This window comes from Haemaphysalis longicornis, unplaced genomic scaffold (genome assembly GCF_048455015.1).
Source record: "Haemaphysalis longicornis isolate Haplotype H1 unplaced genomic scaffold, Haemaphysalis longicornis Haplotype H1 scaffold_1, whole genome shotgun sequence".
NCBI lineage: Eukaryota > Metazoa > Arthropoda > Arachnida > Ixodida > Ixodidae > Haemaphysalis > Haemaphysalis longicornis.
In genome coordinates this window covers 156,696,411-156,718,726 of record NW_027526203.1, presented here as the reverse complement: position 1 = coordinate 156,718,726, position 22,316 = coordinate 156,696,411, and the positions used below count along the sequence as shown (strand labels likewise).

The following is a 22,316-nucleotide window of genomic DNA, read 5'->3' as shown; positions in this document are numbered from 1 at the left end:
AAGAAAATGTGAGAGATAGTTAAAATTGTCATCATGTATGGTGAGCTGGTACCCCATGGGAGCGGTTTCTCCCGGCTCTGTCTCGTGCCTCACGAAGGGTACAAGACGTTGCCTTTTCTTGAACCGTAACTAAACTAATCGATGTTTCTTGCTAGCAGCATAAAAACAAACCATATTAGAACTTTTTTATTTATTTACTTTTTGTAAAGAATGTTACGTTGGTTTTACATATTTTAGGGCAGTTATTTTTACTTTTTTCAGTGAAATTATCATAATTAACCTTCCCCTCCACGGCCGCAGTGGCGGCTGTGGGCCCGGCATGTGGATTCATATGGCGTATATTTTTCAGGTCCGTGCGAATTATTGGAAACTGGATTTTCCACGATGCGCCTCTCCGACATGCTGGCCGTCGTGCTCGGCCTGTCAATGTTCAGCGAAGTGGCCTACTACGTCTACGTGAGCGCTACGCGTAAGAAGAAGCGCTCCCTGAGCAAGAAAGCGCAAGCCCTCGGCAATCAGGTGGGCTGCACGCTAAACTTAGCAAATGATAGCAGCTTGCCGACCATATTCGAAACGTGTACGTGAAGTATCAGAACGTCAGGCCCTTCACCATGTGCGCATTTTCAAGACCGCGTACTGTCCCTCTCTCTTTGGATGTCACTTGGGGGCGCGTAGCGTTGCGTACTACCAGAGCGTCGCAGCGACGCCATGAAGAACTTTAGCGCTCGCGCAATGCTTGCGGGGCGAAAGCGCACGTACGCGGGCGTTGAGAGGTAAGTTGCTCATCTTGTTCTCTATCACAACAGTGTAACTCTGAATCTAGGCTTTCCACTACAACTCAAATGTAATATGTTATAGAATTTCTAAAATTCTGAATTTGCGCCACACGAAAAACCAAAACTGAAGGCACTGGTTGTTGTAAACACGGCCTTATTGCATCGAGTCGCGAATATGCATCGTCGCGGCCTGATAACGTGCGCTTATTAGGACGTTTTGTCTTGCTGAAAGCTACCTAAGTTGAAGGTTGAGAGAAACCGCGCATTCTGCATACGGTCATGGAGCTGCTGAGCTGGAACATTGCAACATGTCTGCTGTCCCAGGCAATCTTTTTCCCTGACCAAGGCGTGGCGTGCCCCAAGGCGACGTATGACAACTCCGACACGTGTGGCAACCCCAGCTGCTGCTTCCTTCATGGCCCCACGTCGCTCCGCACGCTCGTTCACACGCTCACATCGGCGGAACGGACGCTCGATGTGTGCGTCTACATGATCACCTGCCACGCCCTGGGTTATGCCATCCTGAGCAGCCACCGCCACGGCCGGGCCATCCGCGTCATCACCGAGGCTTAGGGTGACGACATGCCGACATGGCAGGAGAATCAAAATTTTAACCTACATTGATTAATTTCTCAGTGAACACGGCATCGTTTGCTGCCGGCCAAGCGCTGGGAGCACTATGAAACATGAATTCTTTCGAATAAAACAAACTTGCATTTTGTCTGCATGGCCACTTTAAGCGGAGAAGTGGGCTGGTGCCCACTTCTCTGGACTGCCTTGATCTCCCTGTTAAAAAATGTAAACCTCTTTCTGCATGTGGTATTCCACAAGCTCGGTCAAAACAATAATCTTCGAAGAGTGGCAGATAGGGTTCGGCTGTGACAGTGCTGTCGAAAAAAAAGACAGCCCTATCAGCCCTCTCGCCGGATTCTGCACCAGACGATTACAACTGGGGAATTGACTGCCCTTGTGGTCACAAAATGAGGATTTGTTTTCACGAAAAACGCGTGAATTGGCGGTTCACGCACCCATCCAATTGAAATGCTGCCTCATCATTGAAGACAAGCAATTGCAGGTGTCCCGGATCGGCCGCGATTCGCCTGAGCTCAGAACGCCAAAAGCTCGAACGACGTTCTCTGTCGTCGCCCGTCAGCCTCTGGCAGACAGGCAGTTTATAAGGACTGAGACGTTTACAATTTGTGATCATATGCACGTAGGATTTATCCGACGAGACGGCGCACACACGCGAGAAACAAAGGAAGTGTAGCAACATGTTTCTCGAGAAAACGGGACAGCGACATTTATAGGAAGGTGCAACAGAAACTTAACACGCGAACGACAAAATAAAGTAGACGACGCCTACCACTGAAGACAAAAGTAACGACTAAGGTCCTAGTCATGGCAGTCATAGCAGAAACGCGAGTTTCACAGCTAGAGAAGTGTGTCTATGAGGATAAAAAGAACGAGCGCACAGGTAATGTTTGCTCGTAGAGATATCAGAGTCAGACATGGTAGACGTATGGTGACTTGCTGCGATGACTTCTTGTTGCCGCGGTACTGCTGACCCGTGTCTGCATGGTAGATGTCTACAGCCTCGCACCGAGAGCGCAAGAGTGGCGTAGCGGCGCTGCTTGGACTGCCTTGATCGGCGTAAGCCGAGGCTCCCCGACGCACACCAGGGTGGCTTCGGGTGATCCACCCCACGACGTGGCGTCCACCGCAGGAAAGAACGACGGCCAGGCTACCTGGCGCCAAGCTTGGGCGCCTGCAGATTGGGTAGGAACGGGTATCCGGATCTTCGGGCCCCGCTGTGCCGGCAGAGCTGGCGCCGTCCCGGCATGCTACACTATCGCCTTCCTCGGGTGAATTTCGCCCTTTTCTTCAGCGCACCCCAAACCCCAGGTGGTCTTGATTATGATTATGATTATCATTATGATTATGATGATGCCCTTAATGGTTTTGGCACGTACCCACAAGGGTTATTGACCACGGCTAACTCGCTTGATGAAATTTGTGAGGACCTCAAAATACTAATTCGTTTCCCGAAATACAGAGGCCGTAAAATGAAACCTCTTTATGATTAAAACCGGAATTACCCATTAATCAGCACCTTTCCGGAATTCAAACGGCCTGAAGCAGAAAGAAATCTTAAATAAGTTTATATATATATCCCTTTTTGCATACCCCAAATCTGCCGCGCAAAAAGGTAATATAAGTGGAGTCGATAAAGAAACCCCCAAATGTTCAATTGGGTCCTTCAAAAGCGATTGTCTAGCTGCCGAGAAGCGGCGACAGGTGAGAAAAAAAATGTTCGATTGTTGCAGGGACCTGCCACCGCACGAATAGGCAAAAGCCCTGTTCTAAACGGATAGAAATTTAGCCTTGGAATCCTGAAGGTCACTTCGCATTGCCCAGAACCACACAAATGAACATTCCACCCGAACTCTAAATATTGATACTCTTGAAATGACAGGAGGGAACCTGAAGGAGTAGCATATAAATGCCAATATCGTCTTAATCTTGGAGAGGCAAAAAGAGCCAGATTAGGTATGCCAAACTGAACCGGAGCTGTGAGAGCGATATTAACTAAATGGTCCACTCGATCGTTGCCCCACATGTTCGTATGGCTAGGGACCCAACCTAAATGTACCTCCTTCATGTGACTTGGAAGAAAAAAAAGTTAGCAGTAGCTTAGCTCGCATATGCCAGGATATACGTAGCGTGAGCTAAGGTTCAGCTTGTTATTCTTAGCTTTTCTGGTTGTCTAGAATTAGCTTGGTTATCATGCTTGCTGCTGCTTCAATGACACACACACGGTATACGCATTATGTGAAACATGTACATTTATCAAGCGGCTCCAGCGCAGCGTCACCAATCGCCCCAGAGCTAAGCTGGTTCCACAGGCGCACGCCGGTGTTGCTGCGACGCACGAGCCATCGGTTCCACACCCGGCCACCCCTCGCATGATGATCAAGTGGACCGGGCCGCCACTTGCGGAACGGAGGTCAGCGAAGACGCTGGGAGCGTAGGGTATGTGAGACACGCCGGGCAGCGAGCAACGTTCTGTGCGCCGTGTGACGTCACTACTCCTCGCGCATGCGCAGAATGGCTCTCCAGGAGCCACGCCAAACTGCTCAACCTAGGCCAGTGTAGCTCAATAGTGTACGGTACAATGGAGAGTCGGAAGAGGATGTTAGCTGGAAATAAATGACGTCGACTCGGATAATATGATCACTTCTGATACATTATGCGGTACTTTACATAGGAGAGCTATTGCTAAAAATTCTGCCATAAAAATGCAATCCCACGTTCCGACGTCTTCCTATTCCTCTCTGCACCCCTTTTCTGTGGCACATACCCGCGTAGGGGTGATTGGCCTTGTATTGTGAGTTGCATTCACTTGCAATTTCTTCGTCGTAATTGCAGCTTTCCCTGGTTAAATAAAACCTTCAACGCACGACTTACTGTTGCCGCCGACGTCCAGGACATAAGCCCCTCAGGCCTCCACGATAAGCTCGGGTTGGCTTCAAAGGCCCCTACTATGGCCTCGGGAAGAATTGAACACCGACACCCTTCCTCGTTCCGCCATTTTCATTCTAAAGCCTGTTTTCTCCCCGATCCGTAGTGCTCCGTAGTGCTAGGACCTCATCCGGGAAGCGGACCGCGCCAAGTGACCATTGTCTTCTGCCTCCGGGAGCAGAGCTTCCGCAGCGGTGTGCGGGCATGTACGTCACGCAAATCGAGCCCTGTGATTGGTTCATGGGACCTAGTACTTTTAACCAGCTGTTGTGGAGTTGTAAGGAAATAAAATTGTTTATCTTCACATAAAAAATAGTGCCCATCAACTCTGTGAAGGAGGATGACCTACGAAGCCGGACGAAGTCCACGGCGTGCGCGAAACAAAACAAGTTTGTAATTTCCTATTGGGCATACTCTCCAGCCATTTAACTGAATGAAACTAGGAATGACCCGAGCTTAATTCTACTGGACAAACATGAAGCAGTGTGTTTCCCTCCAGCGTCGTTTTGTAAACCACCACACCAATGCGCTCGACCACTGAGAACACCGACAGGTCGGATTGGGAGGTTTGACGCTCGCACTTAAATTTCCCGCTAGCACCAGGCATGTCCTCAGAAAGGGCATGAAACATATAGCTGCGTGTGCGCCCCCTCCCTCCCCTTCCCTCCATCTACTCCCACCCTCTGCACGCATAAGCCAGCAACCGGTTATGTGCGCATGCTTTGAAGTGAAAAACACCGTCGAAAATGTCGATATGAAAGCTCTTTATGCTGAACAAAAAATATTGGATCACGTGGGCATTAGAAGCGGACAAGTTGCTCGTCATCTGGGAGGGCTTCGCTGTTAGTCGAAGAGCTGGATCCTGAGGTGGCAACGGCGGCGACAGCGGCTTTGCGCAGTTCTCATGCCCATTCGCGCTTCTGTTCGGGCCGACCGTTTTTCAATTCGCGCTTCTCCTCCTACAAGAGAGCGACGTGTGTCCGGCCTATAGCGAGTTAAAACCTGGAAGGCGTCGATGACAAACATGTCGCTCTCAGTTTCCCTCCCCCGTTGTAGGCATATTACTGTCTGTCCACACATCAACCCAGACCAAAACCTCTCGATTACGGACAACAGCGCACAGGGCGCTTTGACCCATGAGAGTTCCATGTTTAAATCTCCCACCCGCACTACGGACACGTCGGTATCGGCATGACGCCCAGCTTTACGCGCCCGCCGCCCTCCTTCCGCCCCCGACTTGTGCACACATATACCGGAAACCCGTGATGGGCGCACAGTTGGGCGTGATATACAACGGCAAAAATGTCGCTCAGAAAGCCTTTCAAGCCCAATAAAATTAATGGGCTCACGCCGGCGTTTCAACCGGGCGGGATTACAGCTACTTGGTGATTTAGAATTTGAGGAGGAAACGGCGGCGACTGCATGCTCGACAGCGGCGGATTTCGGTGGTTAATACACCTATGCGCACTTTTGCTGATCCTCTGCAATCACCTGATAACAACGGCGCTACCGTCGTTGTTAGCCGATTTCGCCACTTGTGAAAACTGCTTCGGTGGTTGCGAGGGGAATAAAAGTTGTGAAAGAGGGATCGGCGCTCAGTAAATTGGCGTCACCGGAATTAATTCTGAGGGCGGGGGGTTAGACGTATACTGCTTCGCAGTAATCCGTGCATTTGCCGTACCGATGGCAGGAATGTCGCTGTCGACAGGCGTGGTCAGCCAGCAGACACAACGTTCGTGTAGAAGCAAGGGCATCCTATCCCTGCCCAAAGACCGCCGTACTCGCGGCCCCTTGGGTCTGTCAGTGAAGCGAAGGGGCACAAACTCGATCCTTACAACTTTTCCGGACGACACTAGCAAGAACATTGTTATTTTGTGGCACAACTACGCACGTAGCAACGTAACGTGCGCCTACCTTGCAAGGCCGGATGATTAGGAACCGTTAATTAGCTCTAGCTTAGCGCATTGACACGATGTAGGTGGTCTGCGCCTGTTGCGGAACATTTGCTTCGTGCATTGGAGAGAGCAGCTTGAATTTTATATTCTTGCAGATATAATGTCTTGTACATAAATAGTGGCAGCATGGTTTAGTACAGTAACATAAGCGTGCCTGTCTACATTTCAGTGCAAGTATAATCTTGCTGTGTTGTTTTCCTTTCTTGATTACGATACGTCTCTTGATAACTAATAGCACAACTACGGCAGGCAGCGACCCTATGCTACCTCTGAAACTCGCTAAAACCCAACTTGTTCACTCGGCCGGCGCCGCAGTGTTGGATATTAAAACCAGATGCCGACATTTAAAACATCATTTGCGGTCTACAACACTTTTCTTTTCTTGGTTAACTATGTATGAAGCTGTTATCCATGTCAATAATTATCTTCAGAAAACAACTTTCCCACGCATAATATCTAAAGGTGCCTCTTTATGCTGTCCTTTGTTTCCAATTATCAGTACCTTTTTCTGCAATTAATTATGCCAATTGCAACACTACCAAATTTTATTCGCAAATAATGAGCACTGGTTTAATGATTAAAAAAACTGGTGCATGTACACGTTGACTGAATGTTGCCCGCCCCTGCATACATGAGGGATTCGTACCATTAGTATGGAAGTTTTTTTATCACTCACGCTTGCAGGTCAGGTGCATCACTCGCACATATTGGTGCAACCTGTCATTTTGCCAATGTATTTATTAAAAAAATTAGTTTACAAACTGCCTACCACCAGCTCCCCTCCTTTCTCGTAGCCTGGGTTCTTGCTGTGTCGGCTCTGTCGAACCCAACAAATGAGCAAAATGGCACAACAGCTGACATTACTTAGATGAACGCAGGGTAGCGTCTTCGGTCAATTAGTTGCTTTGAATTTGCTGTGGCATTGTTGTTGTTGTAAATGAGCCTGTTAAAATTTAGCTTCTCAGTGGGGTTGCGTTATTTTTGATCATATAAAGATTCCCTCAACTCCGCACTTGCCATTATCCCCCTCCCTGGAGAGAAATTTGCCACGACGTTAAAATGGGATGCTACCGTCTATTTTCATGTTCTCAAGAAAAATATGCCATGCTAATATTTGCACTCTTTGGAGGAAATATATTAAATAAACTTCACGCGTATAGGGGTTGGGATATCACGTTTGCTGACAACTTCAGCTGGAACTTAAATTTTAAAAATGTATCTCCGTTTGCCTTTCTCGAACTGTTTTATTATTAAATATAACTCACGCATGCCTCTGCAGAAGGTAAATGACCTTTGCACACTGGTCCAAACTTCAAAATGCTTTCACAATATACATAACCCCTATTAAAAAATAACACAAAAGTGCTTCACTGAGTTTAAAAAAGGACTGGTGACTTTTTTATTTGAAATATTGTTGCACCTATCCACTTTATGAGGTGATGCAAGCTGGTGAAAATAAAACATTAAAATCAAAGGAAAGTTTGTACGCCTTACATTTATTTACAGTTCATATTTCTTAATACAGGTACTCAAATTCTGTTCCTGCGCTCATGCAAACTGGTGATATTCAAACATTAGAGCCAAGGAAAAAGCTTTTACGTCTTAGTTTTTTTTACTGTTATTACACCACAAAATTGCCCTATATTTGAGTTGGTACCTCAAAATACCGCTGAACAGCATGACCGTTTTTGTTCATTTACGCCTTCTAGCTAACAACCCATTAAAATGTTTTTTATCCACGTGCTGTTGCTGACACTAGCAATGTACCTGAACAGTGTCTCAACTCCACTCTTGAAAAAATAGCAAGGAGTTGTGCGTGGTTGCTAGTATTTTTTTAACCTTTTATCGTTTTTCATTCCTGTCACATATATTCTTAACTGCTTTGTCTTTGATGTTGTTCCCACTTTTACCACTTCTTCTTGGGCTTCTGGACTGCATTGTTTACCTAAATGAATAAAACAAATGAAGAATACGCAACAAGGCCAGCTCAAAGAGCTACGCCTGAAGAGCTAAAAAAATTGGAATATGCATTAATTGTGAAGGAAGGGTCCTTCCTAATAAGACTTCATAGCACAAGACATAAGCCACACACGAGGACAACGAACAGCTCAACTTTTATTTCAAACAAGACAGCTGTTCACGCAAATACATAGGCCTTAGTGATCCATAGGTACTCCATTAAGCTTTGGTTACAAAATACAAAAAAGATAATTTCCTCTTGCAATAAGAGAGGGTGCAAGTGCCTTGGTTGGCCACATTTAGTTCGTTTACAACATTTCTCTTTGTAATTCTGTATACTATTTTTGAAATGATGCCTCCTGCTGTGTGTTAGGCATGCAGCAGCACAAGAGCTTGTTTGTTAAACAAGCCAAGCGTACCAAGTCGTTATGGATTCCAAAAAGTCGTTAAGTGAAAGAAATGACATACAACAGTAAATTATATTTATTCGAAACCTGAAAAAAAATCTCTCAATTGAAAAAAAATTAACGGACAGTAAACTGAGGCGCTGTTTAGTGAGATTGCATTGATTGACATGCCACTTGGACATATCTTGGTATAAAACATGAAATATTGCTGCCGGAGATGCGCGAGCAATATCTAGAATACCCCGACTGCACCAAAGAGGGAGGCGTCGACAGCGCCTCCGTGCCCCGAGGGGAGGGGTTTGCTTCCCCACAAGCTCAAGCTGATAGCGGGCTCACAACGAGCTTTTTTCTGCTTCAATCTGTGAAAATGGAGCTACCTATAACTAATATGAGCGAAATCTATTAGAGAGTCCTCGTCAGTATGAAACTCTAACAAGGAAAGAACTTGTCTTCCTCCACAAGGCACTTCCTAACGCAGAAGAAAGAGAGCTTAATTAGCAAGGTTTGACGCGGTTCATTGAAATGCTCAACTCCGAATTTATTGTGAGCGAGAAAATGGTTTACAGTTATTACCGAAGGTCAATTTGTTGCAAAGCATCCGTGGCGGGATTTAATTGGAGCGCGAGTTCCGCAAAAATATTTGTCAATGACGATTGCGCTTTCATAAAATACCATCTTCCGGAAATATAGAGGTCACTGACTTATTATTATCTACTCCTGCGGGTACACGGAGGTACTTTACCGATGAGACCTGTTTGTGGAAAACATTACCGCCAGGTTGATAAACTCCACCCCAAGAACAGCGCCTTTTGCGGCTTATAAAAGTCGAAAAGGAAAATGACGGCAGAGACGACCTCGTGCATCCGGGCGCTCGCGCCTACCCGTGTGATTAGCAGGGTCGAACATGAAGCGACAAGCCCGCCAGTTTCGTGAAAGGCTTCCCCGCAAATCGAATATCTCTGGGCTCCCCCTGACGACTCGCTTTCCGCGATTGGCTCACCCCCACGGCGAGGAAGACGACTTGGACAACCGTCGGCCCAGCGGCCTCAAAATGCCGAGGCTCGACGGGGCCACGTACAACCGGCAGGTTGGCAAGGCCTTTTCCGCAGGGTCTCCCGTGGCAAAGTGGCTACTGCGTCGACACCATCGCGTCTGCAAGCACCCCGCCGCGAGCCCAACGCACATTTGCCAGAACAGCTTGGACAACTGCTTCCCTAGTAAGCCTAGCCTTACTAGGGACAGGATGCGTCGGCGTAGGGTGTCGACCGTGGAGGCCTACCTGATGTGCAGCATGCCCATCCACGATGACGGCATCACAAGGCGCAGCCTCGACCAGCTGTTCTTGTGCCCCGCATGCAACAAAGAAGAGGTCCCCCTCACGGCGGCCAATAGCGAGGCCCATTACAAGCTCGTGCTCAACGGCTTCCGAACTCCGTCGTCAGGACACGGGTTCGTGGACGCGTTCGAGGTCGTGCTCCGTAACGCCCCCCGGTGGAGCTGCTTGCCGTGCTTGTACGGCGGCCCGGTGGACTCCCCATACGGTGACCTCGGTATCTGCACATGCAGCATATGCCCGCTATACATTGCCATCTACTTGAGCAACGTGCGCATGATGCTGCTGCGTTACGGGGCCCAAGTGGTGGAAACCGAGCGCACCTGTCGGTACGACGAGCCACTCCGCACGCACCCGCAGGTACGGGTGCACAACTGTCTCGCATGCAGCATGGCCTCCGCGATCGGCTGCCGGCGGCGCCCCGTTTCTCGCGCTTCCCACCAGGGACAGACAGCACTCGGAGGGCTTCGCGCTGCAGCTAGCCCTGCTCGTGATGCCGACGCACGATACGGAGCTGCACGGGGCCTGCTACTCTTATTTTTTTTTTTTGTGCGCACTTTCACGCGAGTTCCTGAGTACGAGAAGCTCCTGGCCTGCAGCACATGGGCAGGATCACAGCGCGGGCTTCACTGGCCACGGGTCGTGCCGTGCCGTCGGGGGTCGAAGATTTGCCCCTGCCACAGAAGCGGCTGCAGGACTACATATTGTGCCAGGACAAGCAGGGGTCTCTGTGATGGCCAATCGCAACTGCGTCGCGTTCTTTTTCGTGTATACAAACAAACCACCCGTCCTACTCAAGACACGCGTGTTGCTTGTTGCAATTGGCGAAACAGTGGTCGCCTTATTTGGCATGGAATGCGGTGGCATTGAAAAGCACATTTGGCACAATAAACGCACATACTAGCGCTAGGCATTTTCATGATTTTGTTACTTCAACTGCCGGGTGGTCGCCGCGATGCCTGCGCTTAGGTGCGTCCGCTCAGCAATTTCTAGGTATTTTAACTGCAAACACAAAAAATTACGATTTGCTAAATAGCTTCGCTCTCAAAAACTGACGCACGGGCGGGACACATTTTCAACGAATTTCGGGCGTGACTACATTAACGTTGCCACGGGTGACAGTTTCTGGAGTGTGCTTACCATCCACGCGGTGGAAGGGCCGATGCATCAGATCACCGGAACAGCCTTGTTGTTGTGATTAATGACGTGGTGGCAGGTTCGAACCACACAGGGTGTTGTTGCATCATTTATTAAAGGAAAGTATGAAAACAGCATGCATGGTGGACAATGTTCGCTTAATGCTGCCACTCCTGGAGATACGGCACATCCGCATGGCACCAACGTAATTAGAGAGGCTTTCTTTCTTTTTCCGTCAGTGTAATTTTAATGTAATGTTAAGAGAACAGTTTTTGCCACATTGGAACGGGATGGCTAAAGTACAAGCTATGAATTCCCTCAGTTAACGCTAAGATTCCCTGAAACCCCTTTAGTGAAATCAATATTTAAACGTTGACCGAATTTGGTTCACACGTGTTTTACACAATGCGTGAGGACGTGTTTACCAGAACACCATTTACACTTGGGAGCTGGAGCTGTCGTCAACACAACGCTCGAGTTACCAGCTGCTCACAAAATATAGCGCTAAAACTGCACACACACACAGTCAGGAAGACAAAAAAAAACACAAATGCGCTGTGTGTTCAGCTTTAACGCTATAGACTTTTGTGAGCAGCAACGCACCAACCACCACAAAAGCACAGTTTACTGCAGTTAGCAGCTAGAACGGCTGCAGTGGCCCCATGGAAATGAACGAGCAATGACCTGCAATTCGGAGTAAATGCGTGAGCCCATGCCTCTTATTTTTATTTCTGAGAAGCGGGTGCAATACCGGTGGCTCTGTTTCCTTCTCTATCTTTTGTTCACGCGGCCATTTCAGCAGCAAAAATACTCAGAGTAAGAAAGGGAATTCGTTTTTTTTTGTTACCTCAGGAAAGTTTGGCATGTTTTGCGTCGCGTTGCTCGATGGGTAGTACGTACCAAAGTTCAATCAATCCAAAACGTACCAGTGCGTTGCAACCGCTATATTTTACCACACGCAACATAACCAGCCCAGGGACGTATCTTAAGCACTTGGAAAATGATTGAACAGGTGGCGGCGTCGTTTAAATCCTCGCCAATACCTGCAAAATGCGGTGATCAGCCCGCTTTGTTTTCAAACCATGGATTATTGGACTTTGTCGACAATGTTCGTTGACACAAATGTTAAGTACTCTGGCACAGCTGCGATATAACACGTGGTAGGCAAAGGATGAGCGAGGGGACGAGCCCAAGCCGGTGCCGAGACGCGCTTGGTTACCCGCATCAGAAGGCGGACCCCACACTTCCAAGAACAATACAATTATCATCATCATCACCACCACCACCCCCACCACCACCACCGCTACTGCCATCACCATCGTCGTAGTAATCGAAAGAATCGTTCCCTAGCAGTACCTGGTAGCGCTTCTGTCACGGAACATGCGAATTTGACAGCAGTTGCTGACTCCTCTTTGTGTTTTTGCCATTTTGCCAGAGGGACAGAAAAACATATTAATGCAAAAAAAAATGAACCGATTATGTACAAAACTGGGGCCGTCCGTCAACCTGTGAATATTGGGAGGGCGGCCTGGGTGATGTCCAGTGGCTCCATGAGTCGAGCTCGGGCTTGTTGTAGCCGTGGGCACTACCCTATGAAGTTTCCTAACACCACCTCCGCCACAGCAGCAGGGAAAAAATTGCGTGCTGTCGGTTCAGCGCCAGACCAGTCTCCCAGAACAAGTGGTTTTCGGGTCAACAAAACGGGACTCCGTTTTAAAAATGAATGTTTCAAACCCTCCAAGCTTTAAAGAAGTTATGGCTGAAACCGCGGCTATACTTAGCTGGTCCACCACTCGAACCAACTCGCGCGCGCGCTCACCACTCGCCGTCACCACTCGCACTCACTCACGATCACGCTCACCCCTCACCGTGACCACTCCCACTCGCTTGGGCTCCCGCTCACCACTCGCCATCACCACTCGCACTCATTCACGCTCACCATTCGCCGTCACTGCTCGCACTCACTCGCGCTCGCGCTCACCCCTCGTCGTCTCCCCTCGCACGCGAGTGTGTGCAGCAGACCCTCCATGAGACATGAAACCGGACGGTGTGAGAAGGCCATCCCAATCATATTCCTTTATCAACACACCCCCAGAGAATTACTTCTAGCGTGCCCAATAGCAGTAGCTCAGTGACGGCATATTTCCGAAGCCAAAAGCAATACCGCCATTAACAACCATCACAGCGAGCGGCTCCTGCGACGAATAGCCAAGAGCAAGTACAAGCGCAATGGTGGCGCTCACAACGGTAAGCCCCACAAATGGCGCGAGTAGCGCGAGTGCACTCGCGAGTGGTGAGCGTGGCTCACTGTGCGGGGGGCTCGCACTCACTCGCGCACACACTCGTCAATCCAAAACGATGGTAAGGCTCGCTCCCCACTCACTCATGAGTGGCGAGGGGGGGTGAGTGCACTCGTGAGTGATCCTGCCCACATATGCCTTAAGCATGGAGCCTTTGCTGGAAACTGTGGTACACAGACGGTAGTGAATGCCCCTGCATGGTGAGAGAAAAAGGCAAAATAAATTGGGAGAAAAAAGGAAAATAGCAAATTACAAAACAAAAGCAATTCAGCAGCTGGATCTATGCGCCCGGACTAAGATTTACCTTTCCTTCAATGCAGTCAATTTGAAAACAATGTATGGCTCACGCTGTTCCACTAGAAAAAAACACTCTGTAAGAAGGTAACTTCGATGGAATCAAATGGGCGGTTTTTAGAATTTATATGTGGGGACAAAGGTAGGTCTGGGAGCCAACAGTCATGTGCATGGAGGGTAAATGGGCAATTAACAAAAAAATATAGGGTCTGTTTTATTCGAAAGATTTCGTGTTTTATAGTGCATCCAGCGCTTGTCCGGCAGCAAACTGCTTTATTCACTGAGAAATTGAACAATTTAAGCCAAATTTCTGATTCTTCCACTGCATCGTGTGTTTTGTGACGTCAGCGCTGACGTATGTAGCACAGCTACGTACGACCAATGTTAGTATGTTGACAAAGGCTACAGCGAACGGCCAAACGTCTTTTGTTGCTTTGTTTATCGTCCGTCCTCGTAGGTGGCGCTACGATACTGCTCAGGACAGCAGTCCGCATTCGATTTGTTTTTGACCAGACTCAAATTTGACCAGACTCGATTTGTTTTTGACCAGACTCGATTTGTTTTTGACCAGACCAGGCTTTGGCGACCGTTTCTGCAGTGAAGACTGGAATGGGGCTTCGGGACAGCGGGTGAACCGGTCAATCATTGTCACAATGTACCGGAAATTTTGAAATACAAGAAGTGGTCCAACCAAATCAAGGCGTACGTGGTCAAAGCTACAGCTAGGTGCACGAGAGACTGCGTGGGAGCCTTCGTGTGGCGGGTTACTTAGGCAGTCTGACAAGCGAGCACTGGCGGACATCAGCGATACGTCTCGCTCGGCCAGACGTACCGCTGTTTAGCGAGGCGCTGATTGGCTCGGATGCTGGGGTAGCAGATGTGAAGCGATTGATAAACAGCTCGACCAAAGGCTAAGTGACGAGGTGCAGCCGCTGACATGTCGCGCTATAGTGAGCGATACACAAACAGATGAGGCATGAGCTGTAGAGGGAGGAACTCGGCGTGATTACCCAGTGCTGGCAGATCACGGTCTTCTATATGCGCATAGCCTATACGTTCCCAGTCCACAGAAGATGCATAAGTGCCTAGAGAGTTACTGCATGCGAGCACGGCAGCTGCATGGCTGTCGGTGCCTTTAATGTGCCGGATATTCGTCGTGAATTCCGATATATAGGCGAGTTCACGTAGTTCCCGTGCGACGTACTTTGAAAAGTCCGTATGGAAGACGCACATAACGGGCTCATGGGCCATCAGAACTTGAAATGGCTTGCCCGGTAGTGCTGCATGGTGGAGTAAATGGCGAATAGCTCACGACCAACAACTCTGTAGCGGGTCTCGGCAGGTTAAAGCTTCCGAGAAAAGAAACCCAGCGGTGTAACTCTGCATCGATTTTCCGCTTCAAAGCAGCGCCGAATGCAATGCTGGAGGCATTCCACACGATGCGAGTGGGTACGTCGGTTCTGTGGCAAATAAGAAGCACTGCATCGGTGACGGCATGTTTAGCAGCGTCGAAAGCAGCTTGAGCTTCGGCAGACCAGGAAATCGCGGATGAGGAGCTCTTGGTTGTGCGAAGAAGCTCAGTAAGTGGATGCGGAAGCTCGGCGCAGTGGGATATAAGCGTGGCAAAACATTCACTCGGCCCAGGATCTCACGAAGCTGGCGGATACTGGTGGGTGCTGTAAAGTCATTCAGGGCCTGGACGTGAGATGGTAAAGGGCGAATTCCGTGCGGTGAGGTGTGGTAGCCCAGAAACTCGAGCTTGGAAGTCCTGAATACGCTTTTCTTGCCATTGACCGCCAGGTCAAATTGTTGACGGTGTTGAGAGTTCTCAAAGGTAACTGGTGATCTTGCGGAGTAGTCTTTGCGGCGAGGATGTTGTCAATGCACGCAAATACAGCCGTAAGGCAGCGCATTACTTCGGCAATGAATCTTTGAAAATTGAAACAGCGTAGCGTCGCCGAAATGGCATGTGAACATATTCAAACAGACCGAAGGGTGTAATAATGGACGTCTTCGGATATCGGCAGGCTCGATGGGAAATGAAACCAGAGACAAATGAAATGTACTTAAAGGGGCACTTACAAAAAATTTTTGAATCTTTTTTTTTTGTTGCGATAAGTAGCTAATGACCTTCTTATCATGTGTGGAAACCTCATTTCCTGCAGCGTGCTACGGTTGTTTAATTAGAGGCGTTTTCAATTCGACCAGTCGCAGTTTCGGTTTCAGCAGGTGCCGTGAAACGCGAGATTTTGTGTAAACAAAGCTGACCACGTGACCGTCGGACGGATATCACCGAGCAGAGCTGCCGTAGCACTGTCGAATCCGCGTCGCCGGCAGTTTCTGCGAATGCCCCCACGTACTGATCTCGTCAGCCGCTTAATTAAAAAGCGACCGTGGACGTGACGCAGGGGCTGCAAATGCAAACTGCTGCCGCGGCTGGAACACCACGCGCGCTGGGAGCAGCCGGCCGGTCTGCCTACAGGTCCGCCTACAGATGTATTCGGCTTAGCACTGCGGTGGATAATCGATTGCCGCTCTCGTAAGCGGTGCAGATGACGCTTTTTAATGCAACCCGCCATCGCATCATTAACGCTTTTCTCATATGTGCTGCCATGTTTGGGACTTGGGACCCATTTCTTGCAGCGGTAACAAGCTATCGCTCGAGCTACCAGCGCAGGCCTGCGCCACTTCGCGGCCGTGGCTGGCGCCAGCGCAGTGAACGTGCGGCTCGCTTAGTGCGCTTTTCGTGTCCCCGGTGCGTTTTCCCGCCCAGTGTAATAAAAATGTAAAGCTTAGTAGATGCCGTTCGTGTGTAATTGACCTGGGTATTAACGCGATATTGTTATTAGGCTCATTTGCCGATTTCCCCGTGCCTGCTACCCGTACGCTATCAGCCGTCCTCATCAAGCGTCCGCGGAAATGCGTCATCGCTGCAAACCGGAAACTGCTACTGGTTTAGCCATTTACGGGGGCACGCCCAAACCTCGAGCGCGGCAAAGCGGCTACTGGATTGTGGACAGAATGACAATGATACTACAGCAAAAGAAACATCCCCCTCGCGAGGGGCACGATCAAATGCAGAGCATTTCCGCGGGGGGCGCGCCTGCAAGTCGTATGGATTACGTATTGGTTGTTGTTGTTGTAATTGTTGTCTTCCAGCGTAGACATTGTCGATGAAGTCGATGGTGAAACGTGAAACGTATCGTCAACCCCCTGCCGCGACTATGACGCAACGTGGAGCGGCTATGACGCAACGTGGCGCGGCTATGACGCAACACAATCCAACACAATCCACATTAATCCAATCCAATCCACATCCAAACCAATCCAATCCAATCCAATCCAAGGTAAGCCAATCCAATCCAAGCCAATCCAATCCAATCCAATCCAATCCAATGCCCCTCGCGAGAGAGTGTTATGGCGCCGAAATCGCGCCACCACACGAACGCGTGATGTTGACGTCACGATCACGCCAAAGATGTTAGCGACCGGAGCGCGCGCGAACGACATATGTGGTTTAAGCGCGAACCGACCACGGCGAGAGAGCGCGATGCGAGCGCCCACACCTGTTCTTGCGCGTGAACCGACTGTTGCTCAGCGCGAACCCAACGCGGCGAGAGAGGGTGTTGTGAGCGGAGAGAAGGCGAGGAGGATGCGGGGGAGAGGGCGCACCTGTGGCCGACGGCTGAATGAGTCAAGGATATAACGCGCGTTCGTAACCTCCCGTTCTGTGTCGGCTTTGTGGCCCAGTGGGTAGAGCACCATGTACCTTGCGTTCCGCCCGCAGAGTCGTGGGATCGAAACCTGGCGCCGGTATTATTTTTTTATATAGTGTAGGGGGAGCCATGCGGACTACGGACGTCAACGCGGGTGACATTGTGAGTTACTGAAATGCTCTGCATTTAAAAGCAATAAAAATGGAGTGCCTGGAATCCCTGTAGAACTTGGGGCGCGGCCAGCTGCCCGATGAGCCGACGAAATCACGGCCCCTTCACCGTCATTGTTCGTTGCTGCAGAACATAAGCTCGGACATCCGATTGGAGTGGCGAGCCGGCGAAAAAAGCCTGCAGTGGGGAAGCGGCCAACAAAAACTCGTGACCTGTTTGGATGTAGTTTATTTAGAAAATATCCAGGGAATTTCGATTGCGCAAAGTCCTCCGCTAGGTGCTCGGTTGCGTTTCACACACTTTAAAATTGCTTTTAAATATGTTCTTCGCTGCAATCGCCGCTGATATTTTGCAGATGATGTATGGGTGATCCCACCAATCTATCTCGGAAATTATCTCACCTTCAAAATTTTGTGTCAGTACCCCTTTAACGCACTTTAAACTACTCCACAACGACATTCACGACTGCTTTCTGCTTCTTTTATCTTGTGGCTGCTCTTCTGGCGTCTTTATCTTCGGTGGTCTGCCCAAGGTATTAATATACTGAAGGAGGTGATACACTGGTCTCCCTTTCTATATATGAAAGCGTGGTGATGTCACTGCGGGATTTCGGGGCTGATGGGTACTTTTGCACCCGGAGTAGCTCACGCAACCGCACTTTTTGCCGGTATGGCCAGTCCCCCTGGGTAGGTATGTGCCTGCTGTCAGTGAGTATGTGGAAGCCTTCTTAATGATGATAGTTTTCTGCTGACACCGCCACAACAACTTGCTTGGGTGGTATGCTCTTAATGTTCTTATGGCTGTTCTTCTGATGTCTTTGCTTTCCGTGGTCTACCCAAGGTATTCTGGAATGAAATGAAGCAGGTGCTATACCGGTCTCCCTTTTTATGTATTTGAAGGCGTGGTGACGTCACTAGGTGATTTCTATGCTGTTGGGTACTTTTGTCCTCGGAGTCGATTACGCAAACCAAATCTTTGCCGGTATGGCCACCCTTGGGTAGGTATGTGTTCACCTTGGTAATATGTTCTTCTTCTGATTGTTCGTCTGGCGTCTTCACTTTCCGTGTTTTACAACAGGCAGCCTGGAATGAACTGAAGGTGGTGATATACAGGTTGTCTCCCATTTTATATATAAAAGCGTGGTGACGTCACTACGTAATTTCTATGCTGTTGGGTACTTTTGCACTTGGAGTAGCTTACGCAACTGTAGTTTTCATTCCGGTGTCATCGATTTACTCGGCGCCGCTTCGGGGCTCCTCTTCACCGCCGCTGACACGTCTTTCACAACAATTTTCCCCTTCACCTCTACCGATGCCCATTTGGCAAGTTGCGCAGTCAGCAGCTAACGGCGCTATGCGGTTATCAGATGATTGCGAAAAATAAACAGAAGCATGAATGGGCGTCGATAAGGCACTGACCATTACTATACTGCCTAATATGAAATTTGTGCGCAGTGCGAGCTGCAGTCTCCTCGGTCACAGCGCATTTCTGGAGCGCCTCAGGAAGCGTTCACGTGATCAGAAAACGCACGCCGACGTGCCCTAATCTGTTTTTACCAGGCAGCGCGCTGCCGCTGTCGGCCAGCACCTTGCAAATCGTATTTGAACGTCCCCCGCAAATGTCATGTGGTTCGGATTGACCCTGCAGAAGGGAGCATCGTGCATGTTGTTGCATGTCGTGTTTGAACCTCCCGCGCATATGTCACGTGGTTTGGATTAGCGGAGAATGGAACAGCGTCTGGGGAAATTGTCAGAGGTAGGTCGCTCCTTGGTGGCGGCGCATGAGACGTGTGAGGGACAGGCTGTGAGAGAGATGACGCCGTAGCCGCACGTGCCGTACTCCACCTCCCCCTTCGCTAGACGCTCCTCTCGATTTCTTTCTTTCTTCGCTACACGCTTACTCGGTTACGCGGTCATAAAAACAGACACCGCTCCCACGAGGCCCAGGCAACGGCTGCCAAAGCGCTGCCCCTTAAAACGACCGAAACACGCCGCCGCCGTTTCCGATCAAACTCCACTTCGCCCCGTAGCTGCGAATACCTCCCGGTTGAAGAGAAACTTTCCCAGTTGGAACGTCGGCGTGAGCCCATATTTCTTTTTCAGGTTGGAAGGCCTTCCAAGCGATATTCCCACCGGTGTCTTTCATGCCTAAGTACGCGCCATCACCGGTTGCCGGTTTATGCGTGCGTGGTTCGCGGGTGGAAAAGGGGAACATGCACGCACAGCTACTTTTCATGCCGCTACCGATGAAATGACAGCTGAAATTACATGGCTCAATGCGGTTAGTCGGCTGTCCTCCTCAATCGAGTGGTTCTTGTGTCGGTTGATGTTTTACACAGACATCTTACGCACACAGTAAGATGCATACGAGGGGGAAGGAAAACGGACATCTACATGTTCGTACGCGAGAATAGAGCCCAGCTACTTCAAGGAATTAAATCATTATGGCACGGATGCATGCTGTTCGTTTGAAGGAAGGAGAGCAAGAATTGAAGCGTTGGCCCGAACACAAGCGCGAACGGTGGCAAAAACAAAGGAAAGCTGCTGGCGCCGCTGTTATCGCGTCAAGTTCTGCTCCCGGATGAACAGGAACTTGCCCGCTAGCAAAGCATCTTACTGTTTGCGTAACGCACAAACCGAATCCGCTCTACCACTACGGTCTGTGGACAGGTCCCATTTGACGTTTAAAGTCCGAATAAAGAAGTGGCACTACTACTGCCGCCGTCGCGACCCTCGAAATCTGCAATTGTGCAGCTGTCGTATACTCTCTCGTCGAGGAGGATCGCCTCGCGTCATCCAGACCAGACTCTTTGAATTTCCTCTCTGTCTCAGCAACCCAGGGCTCCTTCAGCTTCTCCAATTTTGGAAACGCGTGAAAGCAGTTATTCTTGCAAGAGTCACGAACTACGCTGCTCACTCGCATGAGGCCACAATAAAAGGGCTACTGAGGGGAGACGACGGGAGCAACGGGAGTACTGACAATAACATCACATCCGGACATTCGCCGCAGTGGCGACCAGTTGTGATGACACTCCGCTAGGTGCTGCGTCTGCTGGAGCAGCGAGTTTTCAAACAGTTTTAATAAAATTAATGCTCATGTGTGGGGTTCCAAATTAGGCGACAACAGACATTAGTGGTGAAAGAGAATTTGGGGCAGGTACGTTTTCGTTGCAGTTGGCTTTTAATAAGGGTAGTTTTCTGCTGACATCGCCACCGAAATTTGCTTGGGTGGTATGTTCTTTTTCTGGTTGTTCTTCTGGCATCTTTACTTTCCGCGGTCTACCCAAGGTAGCCTGGAATGAAATGAAGGAGGTGCTATACCGGTCTCCCTTTTGATATATGAAAGTGCGGTGGCGTCACTACGGGATTGATATCCCGTAGTGACACTACGTTTTCACTCGGAGTAGCTTACGCAACCGTAATCTTTACCGGTATGGCCAGTCCCCCTGGGCAGGTGTTGTTTCGAAACCTTTGTTCTTCGCTCGAGTCGACCGCCCAAAGCTGCCATCTGCCGGGTGCTTCCCTCATCGACGTTCGACAACTCGGCGTGTCCACAGTGGCGAACTATGGTGCCGCTGGACAATGCCCCTTTCAGAGACCTCGGAGCCCCCAAGTACCAACCGGCCAGCGGAGGCGCTGACAAATGCCATCGCTCGGCGCCTCGCACGGCAAGCTTCGGTGGCATACTTCGCATCATAGTCATGTGCATTGTGCCGTGACGTTTTCAATGAGCCACTCGAAGAAAATTACGAGAGGCGAACGAAGACGTCTTCCCGGCGCTTCAAGATTGAAAGGACAAAGGGGGCTTCGACACCAGGTGGACTTCCTCAGCGGAGATAACCTAAAGCTCACCTCAGCAAGAGAGAAACGTGTTTCTCGGTGTGTGTGCGCATGGGGGTGTCACTCTCAGCGCCAATGATTCCGGAATTGGTAAGTTCCTGACCACAGCAGAGACGAAGGAAAAAAGGGGACGTACCATACCCGTTTATTTATTCGGTGCGCACTGCCTGTTCTCTGAGAGTGAAACGTGAATACTTGTATAAAGTATTTTTTTTCCCTTCTACTTCAACTTCGTCATCATGACTGCCCCGGCACGACATTAACCACGGTCCACTTCGAGCACTTTACCCCGGTTCGCAACAGTGGATGGCAGCTCGGCGGGATCGGCCAGCGTCAACTACTATTATGGGGTGAGTGCATGTTGTTCTACCACTAGTGCAGCCAGACCTTGCTAGCGCAGCGCCGTGTGTTCTGGGTTTTGAATGTTATGTCACTCGTTTCATCTTTGTCGTAGCTAGTAGACGAGGGTAACGATTCTGGGTGCAGTTTCACGATGGACAAGTTTAGAATGCAGGACCTCCGTGGAATTCGAAAGGAGTTAGGTCTTTCTGTTGGCCCATCAAACCGACAAAAAAAAAAAACAGATCCTCGAGCTCATGGAGGCCAAAGAGGTAACCCTAGAAGAAGCCCATGAAGCTTATCAGGAAATTTAGCATAGAGGAAAACGTGAGAGCCAAGCGGAAAAAGATCGGGCTGTACGGGAGAGCCGGGAGCAAAAAGGAAATTACAGAGGAATCAATGAACTCAATGCTAAACTTTTTCAAAGAAAGTGATACGAGTTGTGCCGCGCCTCCGCCAGATGGCGCCACGGGTCCCGCGACCGAGAGAAGACGCAGTGAAACATCCCCCTCGCGAGGGGCATGATCAAATGCAGAGCATTTCCGGGGGCGCACGACGTTAAGTAGTTTGC

At 49.6% G+C, this 22,316-nt stretch overlaps 1 pseudogene; it reads left to right on the top strand.

The window, feature by feature from the left end:
* The first annotated feature begins 384 nt into the window (after window positions 1-384).
* LOC144155358 (uncharacterized) lies at window positions 385-2,556 on the top strand (annotated as a pseudogene).
* Window positions 2,557-22,316: the final 19,760 nt, after the last annotated feature.